At 36.7% G+C, this 12,693-nt stretch overlaps 1 protein-coding gene across 1 annotated transcript in view; it reads right to left on the bottom strand.

Moving 5' to 3' along the window:
- LOC117329105 (teneurin-m-like) overlaps positions 1–3,251 on the bottom strand; it is a 191,503-nt gene extending 188,252 nt beyond the window's left edge. The window contains 1 exon segment of the mRNA XM_033886835.1: positions 3,123–3,251. The gene's annotated coding sequence lies outside the window, so the exon portion shown is untranslated.
- Positions 3,252–12,693: the final 9,442 nt, after the last annotated feature.

The raw sequence follows: 12,693 nt of genomic DNA, 5'->3' as shown, positions 1-12,693 counted from the left end.
CACCTTTGACAGAATTTCGTACTCTCTCGACCCCACAACAGGTGGGTGGGTTAATATAGAGATAGTCCCCAGATAAGCGATTAGTCAATGTTACACTATGTCTGAATGATCAGGTTATTTATCCGAGCTTGCTGTATTACGCACATCAAATATCCCGATGGTGTTATAATCATCCAATATCTTATCCCCGATGTAAGATTCAACAAAAATTTATCAGAATGTTCTATAAGAGACAAGAATATTTAACAAGAATCATCCTGAAGATATCAATCAAAATATACAGGTATATCTGATTAACATGTTTATCAAAATCTTGATAGACTTGAAAGAGAAATACTTAATTCATATTATGTATGATTCTGTAAGAGTAAGCCTATCAACACACAAGGAATGAGATTTTATTTGTCCTGGCCTGGCCACAATATCAATCTACCTCTACAGATGGTATACCCATAAAAAATAGTTTAGAATGGATCGCTATAGTAACAAATAGAAATATTATAATGCTAAGTATGAATATAATATATTGATATATATATATATCGAAAAAAGTTTGTGTCCATGTAGAGTTGGATATAAAAAAGACAAACAAAACTTAACGACAAACTTTCTAGCGCTTTCACAGCTATTGATGCTCTTCAGGAAAGTTTATTTAAAAATTTTAAAATATTTTTTTATGGAAATATCATCTGTAGAGATAGACTGTTATTGTGGCCAGGACAAGCAAATAAAATCTCATATATATAGAGGAGTGTTTGGTATTACTCTTATTAACAGTCAAATCCACATAACTGGTGTAATTTGACATTGGTTTGCCATCCCATCAAAGCTTGTTTAAAACCCTGTAAGGGGTTTTGTGGTTTTTTCTGACTTTACAGTATATAGTTAACTTTTTAATTACGAGCTATGATGGCAGAATCACTAAGCCTCTGAACATTAGGGTAGTTCTCAATTCTGGAACCAGGTTCATTTTAAAGGGCAAAATGTTCCAAAATGTTAATTGAAATGATCAAATATTCATCAATAAGTGCCAAGAAAGAAACATCGGATGAATCATAACTTAAATCTAAGTGTTGAACATATGAGAGGAACTCACTATTCCTTAGCGTTAAAAAGTCTTGTGATTCTGGCTTGATCCGATATTTAAAGTCGGTATTTAGAGGTGGGAAAGTACATTTTTATGTTTTCCGATCAGATTAAAATATCTAATATTGTATCCTTCCCACCGACTATAAATTATCGGCCTATCTTTACCTTCCGATATGAGTAAGGTTACACTCCCAATACTACAAGGTTAGGTCGTGACATCAACTTTCAGATCTTACAAAACAACACCCCTGAAGAACTCTTACAGTTTAAAATCCTCAAACAAACAGACTTATAAATAAATATTTAGAAATAGAATGCCCCTATAATCAGTACATCATGGGGACACTTAATGGTTTCATTTCTAAATTAGTTTTCAAATTTGAAAAGATGTTCTGATGTAATATAAAATTAAATTTTTGAACAATTAAAATCACCACCCTACCCCCAGGGTCTATATGATAGGGTTCATCAACCTCTAGTAACTTAACAAAGATATACCCGACTACATTAACGATACAAATTAAAACTCCACATGGATACAATTCACAAAACAAAATAACAATTCCTCTTTTGTACCAGCTCCCTCCCCCATTAAACTGATAATACAGTTAGTATAAAATGTATCAAAATGTTTCTTTGTATTTAGACAAACAAACCTTACCTTCAAAGAAAATGGGGTAGCATGCATCTGCACTCAAAGATTTCTGTTACTTAAACATCTACTGATTTAGTGGCGTCTCCAATTCATCCAGAATTTTAAATACACTTCAAATTACTACACTGATCCTGTTATTGATATTGAATTAAAACCATAATATTAAATCTCCAACAGATTTTTACATATTCATCCCGTTATGTGTCACTTCAGATACAAATGAATGAAGAAAAAACCTCAATCCCCACAATGCAATACAAAAAGATAAACGACCAAGATTCAAGGTTGCAATGCAGGTAAATGTCTGATTGTCAAAGATTTTACAGCATTATGCAGTAATCGCTTGATCAAATATGCAAACTGCATGTTAATCTATAAAATCAAACCGACCACCCAAAATATTTGCTCATGTAAATTATATTGTCAGATGCACCAAGGCTTAAAATCGAAAGCACGTAGGGGAATAAAAAAGTAAAATGATTGTCTTTCGGTCAGAATAGTGGAAATATTGTACTGTTCACCAGAATAGAATACTTTCAGATAGCAAAATCCTGACCCGCTTTCCTTACCAGGAAATAATTACAATACAGAGAGAAATGCATTATAGACACGCCATAAGGCTTAATGACAGCTCTTACACAGATAAAACAAACCCACAACATTACGGACAACTTTTGTTAAAATACCCATTAAATTGAGAACGACAACATTCAGTTAGGAGTACTGGTGTCAAAACCGATTGGTTTTGTCTGTCAATTAAAGAAGGTGTAATTACCTGTGCACTAATTCTGTGACAGGTGAGATGATTTATAACTACGAAGAAATTACCTGTCCAGGTGAAAGCCCAGCTGTTATGACATACTGTCACCTGAGATTACACATTAATAAACACAAAAGCCTGCCGCAGAAAAATAATATAAAATGACAAAGTCTGTAAACATGCAGTAAAGAAATAACTCGATCTTCATGTGACTCTTATCAATAGCTTCTCACTAAAGTGACCATAGGACAGAATAAAACCTATATATATCTCAATACCTGGTGATAATGAGTTTGTCTGGTGTATCAAGTTACAGATTGTATCGTGTGTTTTCAGCCTTGAAGATATAAATGGCCAGCTAGATTTATATGAAGATTTTGTACCTAGGTTTGTGTTTGTACCTGCCTGTATGCTACCTTTCTACACATATTGTATTTCTAGGATTTGTGTTAAGGATGCATGCTACCTTTCTGATAAGATATACATATAGTAGATATATACTACACAGGTGCCTTCTGCAGTCGATCATCATTTCCAATAGGAAACTAAATGTAAGTCACAGTATAAAATACATTTGTCTACACTGAACCTATACCAACATCAGATTCATCACATTACCTTTAATCTGAAGTTCAGGTAAGTACTTTCCGAATAGACACTATAGGTACCAAGTAAATCCAAATCTGAATCACCACAATATGTAATACAGGTATGGCCTGAAAATTACACACCATGCAGGGTCCTAGTCTAGAACAGGAATGGTGTTATAGTAATAGGTACACCTGTTGTGGTCAAGGCAGAGAAACACACCATGTAGTACTAAGGTATACTAAGTCTGGAACAGGAATGGTTATAACACTGAAGGTAATAGGTACACCTGTTGTGGTCAAGGCAGAGAAGATACATAGTGCCAGTTTATTGACTTATCATCCTAACACCAGGGTAAGATATTTCCATAAAACTTATGTCAATATAATAAAGAGCTTTGAGTTTGACCAGTGGCCAGTGAAGGGTTAAGTTGATCGCTGTGTCCACACACCACTTATATAATGACCACATGGTTAGGGAACTTCAAGGACGCCACAACATTGTCCACAATGCCATAGTATTGACAAACTGACGGACAAATAGAGCAGGACTAATTTTCTCTGTCTGAGTCCACCAAAAGATCCCCTTACACAGAAAAAGTACAGGAAAATGAAAACTCTTTTTTTTTGAATTTTGAGAAGTCAGCAAGTCTTAACTATGGCTGGTTTACTAAAGCTGGAGGCTGTGCGATATATATTAATTAACTAAAAAAAAAAATCAATTCTAATTGTCATACAGGAGTTTATTTAATAGAAACAAGTTGTTTTATCAAGATTTTGGCCTAAATAATTGATAATCAAGAAAACACCTATGTCCCCAACCAGTTGATTCTATCATACCAAATTTGTTTCTCATCTTAATGAAATGTTGCTCACAAAGACCGGAGTGTTTGGAATCTTGATTATGTCAGAAGACTTTTGGTACATTAGCATGGATCATGCATTGGATCGGATATGAGTGTATAGACAACTGTTCAGAGGACTGTGAGGAAGTTCCTTTTTTTGGCCTACACTAGTTCTAAAACAGACAAAATCAATTTATATGTGGCTTTCATGAAAAAAATGGTGTTTTCTTTTCTCGCCTCAACTCGACAGTTTCATTGGCTGCAGTGCTAGAGACCTTTGTTATGATGCAGAAGAGTTACATAAATGGTTCGGCGTTAAGAGTACTGCTGCACTGGCACGGTTTGATGGCTTACAGCCAATGCAACCGAGAAAAAAGAAAGCTTCTAGTGAGGTAACTGACAGATATACCCGAGAATACCAGTAAAGTCCACATATCTTCAGGTCTGGTAAAATATATTCCTATAATGTTACAGAAATCCAGAGACAGATGCTGGGAGTTGTAAGTATTCTTACGTTTCAATGATGCTTTGTAAAGTAGACAAGGAGCGACTTCTCTGACTCAAGTGTGTCTGAACAAGCTTTGACCATCAGGTAGAGGTCCTCGGCATTGAAACTCAATTCTGATTTACAGACAATCTTCAAAACAAGGAACGTAGCTCTCTAAGCTTCAAATCTCTGACTTAATGAACAGGTATTAGCAATACTGAAGTTACTGTAAGCTTCAAATCACTGATTAAATGAGCACGTTTTAACACTATGGAAGTTACTGTAAGCTTCAAATTACTGATTAAATGAGCAGGTTTTAACACTATGGAAGTTACTGTAAGCTACAAATCACTGATTAAATGAGCACGTTTTAACACTATGGAAGTCACTGTAAGCTTCAAATCACTGATTAAATGAGCACGTTTTAACACTATGGAAGTCACTGTAAGCTTCAAATCACTGATTTCATTAGCACGTTTTAACACTATGGAAGTCACTGTAAGCTTCAAATCACTGATTAAATGAGCACGTTTTAACACTATGGAAGTCACTGTAAGCTTCAAATCACTGATTAAATGAGCACGTTTTAACACTATGGAAGTCACTGTAAGCTTCAAATCACTGATTAAATGAGCACGTTTTAACACTATGGAAGTCACTGTAAGCTTCAAATCACTGATTTCATTAGCACGTTTTAACACTATGGAAGTTACTGTAAGCTTCAAATCACTGATTAAATGAGCACGTTTTAACACTATGGAAGTCACTGTAAGCTTCAAATCACTGATTTCATTAGCACGTTTTAACACTATGGAAGTCACTGTAAGCTTCAAATCACTGATTAAATGAGCAGGTTTTAACACTATGGAAGTTACTGTAAGCTTCAAATCACTGATTAAATGAGCAGGTTTTAACACTATGGAAGTTACTGTAAGCTTCAAATCACTGATTAAATGAGAACGTTTTAACACTATGGAAGTTACTGTAAGCTTCAAATCACTGATTAAATGAGCACGTTTTAACACTATGGAAGTTACTGTAAGCTTCAAATCACTGATTAAATGAGCACGTTTTAACACTATGGAAGTTACTGTAAGCTTCAAATCACTGATTAAATGAGCACGTTTTAACACTATGGAAGTTACTGTAAGCTACAAATCACTGATTAAATGAGCACGTTTTAACACTATGGAAGTTACTGTAAGCTTCAAATCACTGATCAAATGAGCAGGTTTTAACACTATGGAAGTCCCTGTAAGCTTCAAATCACTGATTAAATGGGCAGGTTTTAACACTATGGAAGTTACTGTAAGCTTCAAATCACTGATTAAATGAGCAGGTTTTAACACTATGGAAGTCCCTGTAAGCTTCAAATCACTGATTAAATGAGAACGTTTTAACACTATGGAAGTCACTGTAAGCTACAAACCACTAATGTAAGAAACAGGTTTTAACACTATGGAAGTTACTGTAAGCTTCAAATCACTGATTAAATGAGCACGTTTTAACACTATGGAAGTTACTGTATGCTTCAAATCACTGATTAAATGAGCAGGTTTTAACACTATGGAAGTTACTGTAAGCTACAAATCACTAATGTAAGAAACAGGTTTTAACACTGTCTGGAACTTCCCCTGGGAGCTTCAAATCCTCCTGGATGTTGTAAGATATTCTAGATAATCATTTGTCTATGGTTGTATAATTAACCTTTCTACCAGGGAGTTATAAAAGGTGTCAGGACATAATTACATGTACTTTTAAAGATCATTAAGTTAATATATTTATTAGAACCAGTGTCACCTGTAGGAAATTTGATCCAGTATTGACTCTGGAGACCTATAATACTTGACCAGTTCAAGTTTTCTAGAAGCCCCTAATTGTGAACTTGTCTTGGGAAAAGTTAGATAATTACAATATAACGCATTACAATATACTGACAATTGAGACAATTGACCAATAAGGTAAGGAAGCTTAAATGACTGACCAGTGAGGTAAAGGTCTTACTGTAGTAAACAGAATCTAGCAATATGTGGAGTTGATATTGTACGTAGTGAACGAGTAAGTGTAAGTAATCACTATAGATCCTGATCACATGTCTGGTAATAAGTCCATGTCTGATAATAAGTCTATATCTAGTAATAAGTCCATGTCTGGTAATAAGTCTATATCTAGTAATAAGTCCATGTCTGGTAATAAGCCTATATCTAGTAATAAGTCCATGTCTGGTAATAAGGCCATGTCTGGTAATGAGGCCATGTCTGGTAATAAGCCTATAGCAATAAGGCCATGTCTCACTGGTAACGAGTCCATGTCTGGTAATAAGCCTATAGCAATAAGGCCATGTCTGGTAATAAGGCCATGTCTGGTAATGAGGCTATGTCTGGTAATAAGCCTATAGCAATAAGTCTATGTCTAGTAATGAGGCCATGTCTGGTAATAAGCCAATAGCAATAAGTCCATGTCTGGTAATGAGGCCATGTCTGGTAATAAGCCTATGTCTGGTAATAAGGCCATATCTGGTGATAAGCCCATGCCTGGTAATAAGCACATGTCTGGTAATAAGCCTATGTTTGGTAATAATACCATGTCTGGTAATAAGTCAATATATGGTAATAAGACTATGTCTGGTAATAAGCCCATGTCTGATAATAAGCCCATGTCTGATATAACCCCATGTCTTGTAATAAGTTAATGTCTAGTAATAAGTCTTTCCTGATAATAAGTCAATATATGGTAGTAGGCCCCTGCTGGTAATAATAAGCTCATGCCTTGTTATAAGCATATACTTGGCAATAACCCCATGTCTGGTAATAAACCTATGCTTGATGATAAGCTCATATCTTGCAATAAGCATATGTCTGGTAGTAAGTCTATGCCTGGTAGTAAGTCCATACCTGGTAAGTCATGCCTGGTAGTAAGTCCATACCTGGTAAGTCATGCCTGGTAGTAAGCCCATACCCGGTAAGTCATGCCTGGTAGTAAGCCCATACCCGGTAAGTCATGCCTGGTAGTAGGCCCATACCCGGTAAGTCTATGCCTGGTAGTAAGCCCATACCCGGTAAGTCTATGCCTGGTAGTAAGCCCATACCCGGTAAGTCATGCCTGGTAGTAAGCCCATACCCGGTAAGTCATGCCTGGTAGTAAGCCCATACCCGGTAAGCCATGACTGGTAGTAAGCCCATGCCGGGTAGTAAGCCATTCCTGATGTAAGCTATGCCTGGTAGTGTTTTTAGCCATGCCTAATAATAAGCTATGCCTGGTAGTGTTTTTAGCCATGCCTGGTAATAAGCTATGCCTGGTAGTGTTTTTAGCCATGCCTAATAATAAGCTATGCCTGGTAGTGTTTTTAGCCATGCCTTATAATAAGCTATGCCTGGTAGTGTTTTTAGCCACGCCTAATAATAAGCTATGCCTGGTAGTGTTTTTAGCCATGCCTGGTAATAAGCTATGCCTGGTAGTGTTTTTAGCCATGCCTGGTAATAAGCTATGCCTGGTAGTGTTTTTAGCCATGCCTAATAATAAGCTATGCCTGGTAGTGTTTTTAGCCATGCCTAATAATAAGCTATGCCTGGTAGTGTTTTTAGCCATGCCTAATAATAAGCTATGCCTGGTAGTGTTTTTAGCCATGCCTGGTAATAAGCTATGCCTGGTAGTGTTTTTAGCCATGCCTGGTAATAAGCTATGCCTGGTAGTGTTTTTAGCCATGCCTGGTAATAAGCTATGCCTGGTAGTGTTTTTAGCCATGCCTAATAATAAGCTATGCCTGGTAGTGTTTTTAGCCATGCCTAATAATAAGCTATGCCTGGTAGTGTTTTTAGCCATGCCTGGTAATAAGCTATGCCTGGTAGTGTTTTTAGCCATGCCTAATAATAAGCTATGCCTGGTAGTGTTTTTAGCCATGCCTAATAATAAGCTATGCCTGGTAGTGTTTTTAGCCATGCCTAATAATAAGCTATGCCTGGTAGTGTTTTTAGCCATGCCTGGTAATAAGCTATGCCTGGTAGTGTTTTTAGCCATGCCTAATAATAAGCTATGCCTGGTAGTGTTTTTAGCTATGCCTGGTAATAAGCTATGCCTGGTAGTGTTTTTAGCCATGCCTGGTAATAAGCCCACACATGCCTGTTTTTATTAAGTAAACATAATAACAAATCCTACATTAACCCATCCCCAATCTAATTTGTGTCAACATTTTCTGTTGGTGTCTGGACTTACTACAGGATAAGTATGATAGTGACCAGAATGTGAAGTCGTAACAATGACCATTAATCAGTACGCTGGACGACAGAGTTATGGCCCTTTAGTGTGACCATCAATGTTAACCAAAACATTGGACATACCAGCATCAATCAATCACATGTACTACTGGACAAGTACCAAGGATAATCTATGACAATGGTCATAGGATTTATACCAATTTATATATAACAAGAGGCCCAATGGGCCTGTATCGCTCACCTGGCTCTACAGCAACTTTGAAGTTGATTGAGGTCATTTCTACAGATACTATGCTGATTATCATAGTAAGCTAGGTTTATTCATATTAATAAATTTTCTAGTCCTTCATTCCAGCATTTTATTGGCCTAATATCTGGTCTAGGAGGCTCTTGGCTATCGCAAAATTATTTTTTACAGATTTAAGCCGATTTCACCCCTGTGACCTTAAATGTAGGTCAAGGGTCATTCATTTGAACAAACTTTGTAGCCCTTCACCCAAGCATGCTACAGGCCAAATATCAAGTCCCTGGGCCTCTTGGTTATTGAGAAGAAGTTGTTTGAAGATTATAGCCTATTTGACCCATGTGACCTTGAATGAAGGTCAAGGTCATTTATTTGAACAAACTTGGTAGCCCCTCACCCCAGCATGCTACAGGCCCAATATCAAGTCCCTGGGCCTCTTGGTTATTGAGAAGAAGTTGTTTGAAGATTATAGCCTATTTGACCAATGTGACCTTGAATGAAGGTCAAGGTCATTTATTTGAACAAACTTTGTAGCCCTTCACCCAAACATGCTACAGGCCCAATATCAAGTTCCTGGGCCTCTTGGTTATTGAGAAGAAGTCGTTTGAAGATTATAGCCTATTTGACCAGTGTGACCTTGAATGAAGGTCAAGGTCATTTATTTGAACAAACTTGGTAGTCCTTCACCCCAGCAAGCTACAGGCTCAATATCAAGTCCCTTGGCATCTTGGTTATTGAGAAGAAGTCGTTTGAAGATTATAGCCTATTTGACAAATGTGACCTTGAATGAAGGTCACAGTCATTTATTTTAACAAACTTAGTAGCCCTTCATCCCAGCATGCTACAGACCCAATATCAAGTCCCTGGACCTCTTGGTTATTGAGAAGAAGTCGGTTGAAGATTATAGCCTATTTGACCCATGTGACCTTGAATGAAGGTCAAGGTCAATTATTTGAACAAACTTGGTAGCCCTTCACCCCAGTATGCTACAGGCCCAATATGAAGTTCCTGGGCCTCTTGGTTATTGAGAAGAAGTTGTTTAAATGAAAAAGTTGACGCCGGACGGCCGGACGGACGGCCGGACAGACGGACGGACGGCCGGACGGACGGACGGACGGACGGACGACGGACGCCGCACCATGGCATAAGCTCACTTGCCCTTCGGGCAGGTGAGCTAACAAGGCCAAGATGGATTTCAAGCATAATTATGGGAAATTGCAAACTATTTAAAAAAAATTTTTTTTTTTTTTTTATGCCTTCCTTGGTTGTTTTATTAGAAATATTCATTGCCGTAGGAAAACAAAAATGGCTATTTTCAGATTTTTATCTCGGCCATATAATAGTACCTGTAGTGTTTGTTGTTCTGTGACTAAGATATTTCAGTATTCAGCCCCTAAGGTGGACAGAAATGCAAATAAAACTTTTAGACTGGGTACGTTAAACAAAACCTACATTAATTCTTCTCATAAAATATAAAATACATATGTACGCTGTAAAAATCTCACCATTACTAAACAACAAAGTATGTCTGCCTAAAGCGACATCACATCAAAACCTGGCTTTAACCACAAACACTTGTGAAATACTATTTCCAAAATCCTGCTATAAAAGGAAAGGCACTTACTCCAAAACAGTCTATTTAAGGACAGAACACAAGAGACCTCCAAATCACACAAACATTTCGATAAAAGATTACAATTAAAACCTTAAAGTTACAGGATCCGTGACATCCACAATCTACGTCCACTTTTCAGGGATATGACACTCGGGGTAAATAAATCATTTAAAAAAATATCTTTTATTGATTTGCTTTCACTGACATAATCATAACGAAGATATTGATGATAATTTCTACCAACTCTTTATCATAATACTGGTAGCAATTACCATCACACATTATTCAATTATATCAATTAAAACAGACAGTGTTTTTGTGAGGAAATATTATAAATCATATGCTTTTAACAAAGGCTTTTCCAAAAATTACATTCACTATCAAAGATGAACCATTTACTTCATTTCCATATTTCAATACACGAACAATTCTTTTGATGTATCTATAAGTGAATTAAGACTCCCAAGCACACTGACTAAGGGATTTTTAAGCTGTGAGTGTGCCATATGTCACAAGAACACCAAGAACCCAGATTGATCATCACCTGTTGCTTGAATGACAAAATTCAAAGGTCATTTGGTATTCAACATTCATTTTTTTGTGAATTACTTTTAATATAAAATTCTAAAACGCGACACTTTTAAAAGGGGACTGCTCTAAACAGACTGGCAGAGATTTCAATTAGCATTCAACTTTTGATCAGGGAATACTATTAGAGCTAGAGATAATTCTAAGTAACATGTTCCAATCCAGAGTGTGTACAATTTATATCCTCAGATGTGTTATTAGGTTCAGTCAGTGCAACAAAAGCTGAAGCTCAAGGTCCTGGTCAAGACGTCTGGTGTCCAGTGAGACTGGACATTTAAATTCACACCTGTCGGACAGGTATTCACACAACTTTTTCTCACCTGTTAAGCTATCAGATGTCGATAAAGTTGATCACAATTTCTTTGTAATCACACTCTAATAAATCCTTAAAAATAAAAGGAAACAGCAACAGCTATCTTATTTTGCACCAAACACAGGATTTTATCGACCAAATAAAAACAAATATCAGACAATACCAATCCCTCGATGTTCATTTTCCGCTGGTATAATGAGTTTTATTATAAGACTTGGGTCATATATTAAATGTCTCACAGGTAACATAATGGCCGTCATGTTCTAGCTGAAGAGGTGGACGCCCCAACAAAGCTGTGGAGGACTATCACCCACACACCAGGGGATCAACACCAAACCAACATATAGTGTACCAGTTCATTGTCCCAGCCTGAATCACAGGAAGGTAGAACAGGAAGTAGGTAAACATGGAAAAACATCAAAGTGAGGCTTTGTTTGCATTGTGGGTACTTACTCAAGGCTTTGTAACCCACACAGGTACTTCAGCATCTAGGGGCGGCCATTGTTTCTGGGAAAGACCACATCTGTGTCTGGAATTATAGATCATTATTATACATATAATATAAAGAAAGAATGAAATGTGATTACTGCTATTGGATAAGACGGATAATTGATTCCCAGATCTTTTACAGTTCCTACAGAAAGAAAATGCCAACACAATACATTAAGATATGAACTTATACATCAGTACGGACATACTAATGGTTAATTTGATGGAGTTAAGGATATATGCTACATTACATAATATACCAGTGATCTGTATTAAAGTTAGACATTCAGGTATAAAGTTGAGCAAAAATTTAATTGTGTATATTGTTCAAAGTTCTGGCTTAAATAAAACCTAAATTGCCACTGTCAGCAAGTCTTCCTTGACTTCTCCATCACCACAAAAATCTCTCCTACCTGATAAGGACAGTAGTATCGACGTGGTATCAGCTGTAAAACCTACACTGTGTATCATCCTCATCAATATGCTAGAAATGCTATAAAAATTGCATGGCATCGCATGTCCTCTAACAATTACCCACCAATCAACACATATCTTTCCATGTTTCCACGGTGATAAATTGCCACTATCCAATCACATGCTCAGGTTATATAATGATGTGATTCACTTCATCAAGATAGTGACATTAGCCCTCACTGTTTTACTGGCAACCCAACATATTAACCTGACAATATTTCCAGGATTTATTCTCCAAATCAAGACTCCGATCTGCTTTCTATTTCAAGAAATTACCATTTATTTCACAACATTGATATTCATTGTGCCATTTGAGAGAGGTTTTGGTTTGAG

This window comes from Pecten maximus, chromosome 6, assembly GCF_902652985.1.
Source record: "Pecten maximus chromosome 6, xPecMax1.1, whole genome shotgun sequence".
NCBI lineage: Eukaryota > Metazoa > Mollusca > Bivalvia > Pectinida > Pectinidae > Pecten > Pecten maximus.
This window is presented reverse-complemented; position numbering and strand designations above follow the sequence as displayed.